Below are 8,363 nucleotides of genomic sequence, written 5' to 3'. Positions count from 1 at the left end.
CATTTATTAAAATACAAATGAAATATTCAATTCACTACATCCAGTGAGGTAATGAACCAGAGTTGTAACCAAGGCAGCTTCTTCACAAGGCTAGGCTCCTAAGCCTGTGCTGAGATACTGGGGTGGGGACAGGAAGAGGCACAACCCACCAGGCTCTACTGATGAAGGGAATGATTGACAAGAAACTGTGGAAAGTTTTTAGCAAGGATGGGCATGGCGGGGTCTGCCTGGGAGAGACTCTCTGACTCTGGTGGGATGGTGGGCTGAGAGGGCGAGTATGTTGTTGTGGGTGGGAGGTTGGTGCCTAGCTCTTGAAGAGGGGACCAGCTGCAGCTGCACTGGGGGTGGAGAGTACAGCCAAGTGCTATATCAGTGTCCCAGTGCTCCAGACAACTTGGGTGGCTAGGCCAGGTGCCTACACCCCTGCTCTTGTCCTGAATATGGGCTGCCTGCTGGCCTGGGTGGTCCCCAGCTCCTCCTTTGACTTCCTTTGTGAGCTCGGAAGGTGGAATGGAGGCCTCCATCCCTCTCCTCCCATGATGCAGAGCATAATCCTTTCCATTCATGGGATCCTCCTGTGCCCTTGCTTCATCCTCCCACATCCCTGGATAATGCAGAAATATGATTCCCATTGGGCAGATGAGGACATTAAGGTCAGGAAAGAGGGCAGGACCTCCTGAGGTCATGCAGCCAGATGGGGACACCAGGTGGGGGCCTGTCTCCAATTCCCCATGCCTAGCTTTTCACCAGGCAACAGATGGCTCTGTGGTTTGACTTGAAACATTTTCAACGACCCCCAAAAGAGTACAAGTCCAGAATATCCAGGCTCTGGGAGCAAATTTGTACTACTACCTCAATCCTAAATTTATTCATGTGAAATTTCGTGATTAGAGCCCACCCGCGTTCACCGCAGGACTGAAAGTTGCATGCCGAGCAAGCACTCTACCACTGAGCTATAGCTTTGTACTTTGAGGCTAGGTCTAAGTAGCTCAGGCTAGCCTTGAACTCACTCGACAACTCAAACAGGGTTAGCACTTAGGGCCCTCCCCTCTTGGCTTCTTGGGTAACATTACAGAGTTGAGATCATAGGTCTGCATCAGGAAGTCCAGCTCAGATCCACCTTCATGTGGGATCTGGGGATGGTCTTGTGCAGCAAGCACCATTGCCCCCTGAGCCACCTCCCCAGTCCGCATACGTCCATCTTCTGTGGCTTGCTGTTGGCGATGGCAATGTAAGTAAATACTGTATTTACTGCCTCTGTGGCCAGGCCTCTAAGCTGCTTTCTGTTGTGGACTGTAGGAAGTGAAGGGTCCCTTGAATAGGAACAGCCCCATAGGCTCGTTGTACAGAGTGCTGGGGATTGAGCCCAAGGCTTTTGCATGCTAGAGAAACACTGAAACTGAGCTGAGCAGCATCCTCAGCCCCAGAAGCCCGTTATTTCTCTGTCCCTCTTCTCTTCCCTTTTCTCCTCTGCCCTTTCATTCTTACAGGTAAATTAAGCAGTGATAATGGGATGGGAGGGGTCAAAATGTCCTCACTCTTGGATAGGTATGTGTGGACTGAGCCTCTGTGAAATGGGAGTTGGCATTCAGGACAATGGCTGTGAGCCTGACTGTGCTAGGCCTCAGGGACCCAGTGGTATACAGAACAGGCCCAGTCGTTGGCTGTATGAGCTTTCAGTCGCGAGCATCATGTGGTAGATATTTATTCATGAACCATTTCCTAATTGTGATATTGCTCAGTCAGAATCTCATAATCCTGTGAGATTGTGTGGATGGTCCTAAATGAAATCTAGGGTTGGAGGAAGGCTTCTTGAGAAAGTGACATTTAAGCTGAGATCTAAGAATAACTAGAAATAAACTAGCAAAGGAAAAGTGCGGAGATGGGCCTATATGATGTTCTAAGATGTGTGAATGGGTTCAGGCTGTGCCTTGTCCTGGGAGACTCCATTTTAAAAGCAGCATTGGCTGCACTTGCATGTATCAAAGGAAGGATGACTTTGCATCTTGATTATCTACATAGACACCACCACTGTGTGAAACACCAGCCGTGAGGCACGAACCCCACCACTGTGAAACACCAGCCGTGAGGCACGGACCCCACCGCTGTGCAGTTCTAGACATGAGGCACGGACCCCACCGCTGTGCAGTTCTAGACATGAGGCACGGACCCCACCATTGTGAAACACCAGCCGTGAGGCATGGACCCCAACGCTGTGAAACATCAGCCGTGAGGCACGAACCCCACCGCTGTGTGAAGCACCAGCCGTGAGGCATGGACCCCAACACTGTGTAGCTCTAGACATGAGGCACGGACCCCACCGCTGTGTAGCTCTAGACATGAGGCACGGACCCCACTGCTGTGTAGCTCTAGACATGAGGCACGGACCCCACCGCTGTGTAGCACCAGCTATGAGGCAGAGAGTGACAACGTACTCCTCCAACGAGAAAGGTGCCACCTCTAATCTTACAAAGTAGACTGAGAACATATGGGTGTGTGGGTGTATCAAAACCGTATCAGAAAAACCAGGCCTGAGGACGTACTGAATATACCAGAAGGATGAAGGATGCAGCACCCTCCCTGAACTCCATAAAGAAAAGGACATTTAACACTGGGAGGGTGACTGCTACCATTCCACCCACCTGCCATCTGACCACCTGCTGTGTGGTGCACGTGAGCGTGCGTGCATGTGTGTGTGTGTGTGTGTGTGTGTGTAGGGACCAATAGGCAGAGACTCCAAACTGTCCCTGGATTTCAACTCAATACAGTGGTGCCCGTGGCTTGGTTCCACTGAAACCGACCTTCCATCTGATCATCTATACAACTGCCCAAGATCTGAAACTCCAACTCTCCGGACTGGCCCTGTGCTTCTTCTCAAGTGTGCTGAGCTCTGCATGCCTCCATCAGTGTCCACCCAGAGGCTCTGTTGTCCTCTATTCACACACAATAATATCTGCTCTCTGTCTTTGCCTCCAGAGAGATTTCTTGGAACTCTTCATCCCTTTAACCCCTTTGTAGCTACCCCTGGAACACCTGTATGAGTGTAATATGTTATCTGAGGATTAATATCAGTAATTAAGATCAGAATAAAAGAATTTATGCACCAGGTGCATATCCCTTTAATCCCAGCACTTGAGAGGAGGCACAGGCGGATCTCTGTAAGTTTGAGGCTAGCCTAGTCTACAGAGTGAGTTCCAGGAAAGCCAGGCAACACAGAGTTTTTGCCTTGAAAAGAACCAAACAAAAAAAGAATTTATAATCATTTATGATTGCCAGATAGCAAGGAAAATTGGAATAACCTGGTAAATGGCAGTCAAAGATGGCAACAAAGCTGGTTAACTTATTGTTGGTCATTAAATCTGGGATTTTTTAGAAATACACGCATATCCAGCTATATTCCAGAAATAGCACACTCATAGCAGAGGTTATGGGTAGGGATGGGGTAACGGAAGTCTTCAGCAAGAGAAAACAGAAAAGAGCAAGTCCCTACAGCAGGAGGGAACTGGGATGAGGCTAGTGTGGCTGAAGACAATAGGGTAATGGGATAGGCCATAACCAAGGCCCGGTGGCTAGAGAGGAATTAGCGAATGGACATACCCACTGAACATTACTTACTGAACACTTATGGTTAAGCAGGGCCTGTGCTATATCACCAGCAAAGACAGACTTGTCCCTGATGGGAGTGTGTTGTGTACAAGCAGATGGGAAGTCAGAGAGCCCCTGCTGGGTCTTGGGAACCCCGCTGAGCCCTTTCTAGCACCATGTCCCTAGATCCTCACAACCCTATAAAGCGAGGTATCCTTGCAGTTGAAGCAGAGGGAGTTGGTGGCTGTAGAACAGGACCGGAGAAACCTTTCCCAATGTGCCCCCTTGTATCATTCAGTTTTTGATCCTGCGGATGTATGGAGAATTCACTGGATGAACAAAGACATTTGTGTTTATTTGAGTGACTCTCATATCCTACAGAGAAGAACAAGGCATCGATAAGAGGAAGACACCTTAGGATCGTTTATCTGAGGAACTGACTGTCATTGTAATCACAGGCCTCTGCCCTTTCCTTCTGGAGCCTGCTGGCTCCACTAAAGTCTTGAAGACTCAATGGGTTGTAACCCAGGCATGCAGGCCTTCCACTCTGTACCAGAAACAACTGCATGTGTATCATAGCCAGGTAGTAACAAAAGCAGTAAGAGAAAAATTAAGGCAGGAGAAAGTCCAGTGCCTCAAGTATGGTGAGCAAGAAAATGCCCTGAGAAGCCAGACCTGATGGTGTACACTATAACCTCAGCACCAGGGAGGCTGTGGCTGAGGACAGGGAACCGCCCCTGAACAGGCCTCATCTTAGAGAAAAAGGCAGAGGCTTGTAACCCAGGAGAAGAGCAGAAAAAAAAAAAAAAAAAAAAGCCCAGAAAAGGGAGATGGGCTTGTTAAGAACCAGGAAGTCTGCGGAGTGGCTCAGGGGTACATAACCCACCTGGCATGCACACGGCTCTATGTTCAAGTCTCAGCACAAAATATAGAAGCGATTTAGATAAAAATAAAAGGAAGAGCAAGTAGGCTGTGTGGCTGGAACAGGGTGAGTGAGAGGAAGGTGGTAAGAGATGAAGCTGATGAAGGACGAGAGAGACGGCAGGATGGAGACATTTGCAAGGCTTAGCCAAAGCGAGGTAGGAAAGAGTGGACATGAGGTCTGATCAGATTTCCCTGTTAAGAGCTTTCTCTGACTGAGGGTAGAGATTTGACCCTAGGAAGAAGAGATGGGTTCTACAGAGAACCAAGGGAGGAGCCTGGGTCACCCAGACAGCCAGGAAAAAGGTAACAAGGTCTTGAGATGAGAAGTGGGGCTGGGAGCAGTCTGCTTTTCTATCTATCAAAGGGAGCTGAACAAGATGGTCCTTAAAGGTTGTTCTGAGTTTGGAATTTGGTAGCCTCAGCATTTGGAATTCGCTGAGTTACCTCAACACTCACCGAGTGTGTATGGCTGGCTTTTCTTTTCTGACAGGCTCTCGGGTCTCAGGTTTCCCTTCTTGGATCTAATCCTCCCACGATTGACCAGAACCCCGTGGTGTGAGCACTGATGGGAAGCCCTTTCCATCCCCCCTCGCTGCCAGCCTCACTCCTGTCCCCACTTCCAAGGGACAGATGGGTGTACAGCAGGAGGCTAGGGGGCCTTGATGCCAACAGCATCCCAGGGGAGGGAGTTATCTGAGAGCTCGCAGCCTCTCTCTGCATTCTGGATCTTGAGTTAAAAGGCCTCAGTGTCACAGCCCCACGGGGCAGGGATTGAAGGGTGTCGAGAGAGGCAGAAGGAGTCACTTTTCAGCCTGCAGCTGCCCACATAAGAAAGAAAACCTGGAGTGCTGAGAGCTCTGGGCCAGGGGCAGGAAGTCATGCCGGCTAAGGCCAAAGATCAAGCCGCATATGCCCCACTGGCTTATTTACCAATCAGAGAAGTGTTTGAAGAAATCTGGAGCTGATGTCTAAAATTCAGGAAATTTTACAGTAAACTTGAGGTTTCTGTCTTCTCTTGAATAATTAGAAAATCTGACCACACTGGCAGCTTACTCCTGTGATATAACATCCGGCCAGGCTCACACAGCAGCTGTCCCATTATAATTATATTTTATTAACAAGCAAATCCATTCATGTGACTGCAAAAATATATACAGAGACAAATAATGCAGTTTTCCTCCCATCCTATCTCTAGTTCCCAGTGGTGTCTTAAAGCAATCTTTATTATGTAATTCCAAAGTTCCTTTCTTAAAAACAAAATTTTATTACAGAGCCGGGCGGTGGTGGTGCACGCCTTTAATCCCAGTACTCGGGAGGCAGAGGCAGGTGGATCTCTGGGAGTTCGAGACCAGCCTGGTCTACAAGAGCTAGTTCCGGGACAGGCACCAAAGCTACAGAGAGACCCTGTCTCGAAAAAACCAAAAAAAAAAATTATTACAGTTTTATTTATGTATTTTCTGTGCACGTGGGAGGAGAGTGCATGTTCATGGCTCATGTGGAGGTCAGAGGACAACTTGCAGGAATCATTTCCCTCCTTCCTCCACGTGGATTCTGGAAACTGAACTCAGGTACTCAGACTTGTTGGTGACACTTTTACACCACCCCCACTCCCCAGCCATCAGACCAGCCCCAGGGTTTCTTTATGTTCATATAAACATATAAAATCAAAGGCTGTTATTTCCCCTTTTCACACAGAGTCACCTCTCTTCTGCACTTGTTTTTCCTCCATGAGGACTTCTCCGTATTGGGGCAGATCATTCACGGTTCCTGGTCACTGCATTGTCCCAAGTCCCATGACTTATTTAGCCAGATTCACGGCTGGCATTTGGGTCATACCTGATACTTGCATCTATAAACGATGTAGTATCTATCAATTGTCCCATGCATAGCTTGCACATGTGCAAATATTTAAGTAGGGACTAAAGGAAAACCATCAGGGTCTTGCTGTATAGCTCAGGCTGGTCTGGTACTCACTATGAACCCCAAACAAGGTTTGGATTCACAATTCTGTAGCCATACCTCTCATCCCAAGTGCTGGAACTACAGGTCTTTGTCACAATGCCTGGGTTTCACTGGATGGTTATTTATTTTTCCTTTCTTTTAAAATTTTATTATGTAAAGTATAGAAGGCTATCTTCATATTTTCATATGATACCTACTGAGTACCAGAGCCAGTACTGGACACTAGAAGGACTCAGGATGAATTTCCCAAAGCCTCAGGAAGATCCCAGACAAACATGAAAAGATAAACTGCTGGTTCGTCAATGTGTAGACGGAAAAGGTCAGGGTGCTGTGCCACTCATAACTGAAGTGCTGGGGAGACATTTCTGAGGGACAGAGAACAGGCCACCAGTAGATGTTCAGTGGGGCTTCTATGGGAAGCATTGCCCCTATTAAAATTTCCCATTAATTGTCCCCACCAGAGTCCTAGCAGGAAAGCAGTGATATCCTCTACTTTGTTATCCTATAAGGCCAAGAAAAACCAACAGCCATGGAATCATGGAGAGTCTGTGGGTCTCAAACCCTATTTTCTGACGTCAGACTATCAGACCCTACAGCCTGACTTCTGCTGCTGCTTTGATTAAACCGGTTATGAGCTATATGAAGGCTTCCATGTAGCTGGGCCCAAAGGTGGGATCCTGTCTTTGCCAGGCCCATCCAAACATGCAACAGTGGTGACACAGGCCATGAGGAACTGACAAGAGGGTGCCCGGAGTCAGTCTCACTCTTCTGATCCCACTCAAGGGTCTGTGCATTCAACTGGTTTCTAGGTCCGGGATTGTAGGAGACAAACAGACAGGGACGGGTCTTCCTAATTCAGACCTGCCAGTCTCCTGTCAGTCTGAATGTGGGCGGCTGGCCCGGAATCCAGCCTTGAAAACTCCCTTAGCCCCTAACACTTTCCCTCTGCTTTTAGCTTTAGGCAACAGCTGGTACCCCAACCTCCCAAGCATCACTGAGACCAAAACAGTCCCTGGACACTAAAGGGAAGGCAGGCTGCAGGGCAGCAGATGGCTGCTCCACCCAGCCCAGGGCAGCTGTCTCCTCTCCCTGTCACTCTGAGGCAGGGTGGTCCTTCCACTTCACTTACTTCCCCCTCCCCCTTCTTCATGCCCTTGAGGTTTCAAAGGCTGTTCAAGAGCTACATCTGAATCCGTTTCTAGCATTTATGATGTAATTCTAAGTCACTGAATGAATTTCTTTGACTCTGTTTCCTCATCTATAAAATGGGTGGATGAATATATAAACCACATAAATTGTGAGACTAAAATGATTAGTGGTTCCACGTTGCTTAAAATAATGAAAAACAACAACAACACAGTTCCACTGTTTAATAAACAATGTCCCAGGCCATCTGACCCAAGCCAAGGCTGATGGAGTACCCAGGCACATTAGGGACCCCCACCTCCTCTTATAGACCATGTTTATGTCTCTGGTCTCTCTAGTTCCAGGCTGCTGCTTTGTGATCCTTGCTCCACTTTGGGTCTTGCTAAGTCCTGACCTAGCCACACAGCTCCTCAGCTGACATTCTGCAGTGGCTGCTCCCTCAGAAGTCGCTAGTTCTATCTTTCTGCACCCTCATCCTCATCCGGACATCCTAGACAACGTGACCTCCAGCGATGGTGGAGGTAGCAGTTTGCACTTGCTCTTTCTCCCCAAAGGTTCCCTCCCATCCCTTCCCTCTGCCTTTCCTAACCGAGCTAGTGACCAGATGAACGCGGTTCCTGAAAGAAGGAAGAGTGAAAAAGAGACCGCAACTCCGAACTGCAGTTTCTCAGCTTGAAAAAGACAATGAAAAAAGAGACCTCTCAAGATCAAAGGAGGGGATGAAACAATAAGTGAACGCGGGGAAC

This window comes from Chionomys nivalis, chromosome 9 (assembly GCF_950005125.1).
Source record: "Chionomys nivalis chromosome 9, mChiNiv1.1, whole genome shotgun sequence".
Taxonomy (NCBI): domain Eukaryota; kingdom Metazoa; phylum Chordata; class Mammalia; order Rodentia; family Cricetidae; genus Chionomys; species Chionomys nivalis.
Note: the sequence above shows the minus strand (reverse complement) of the source record.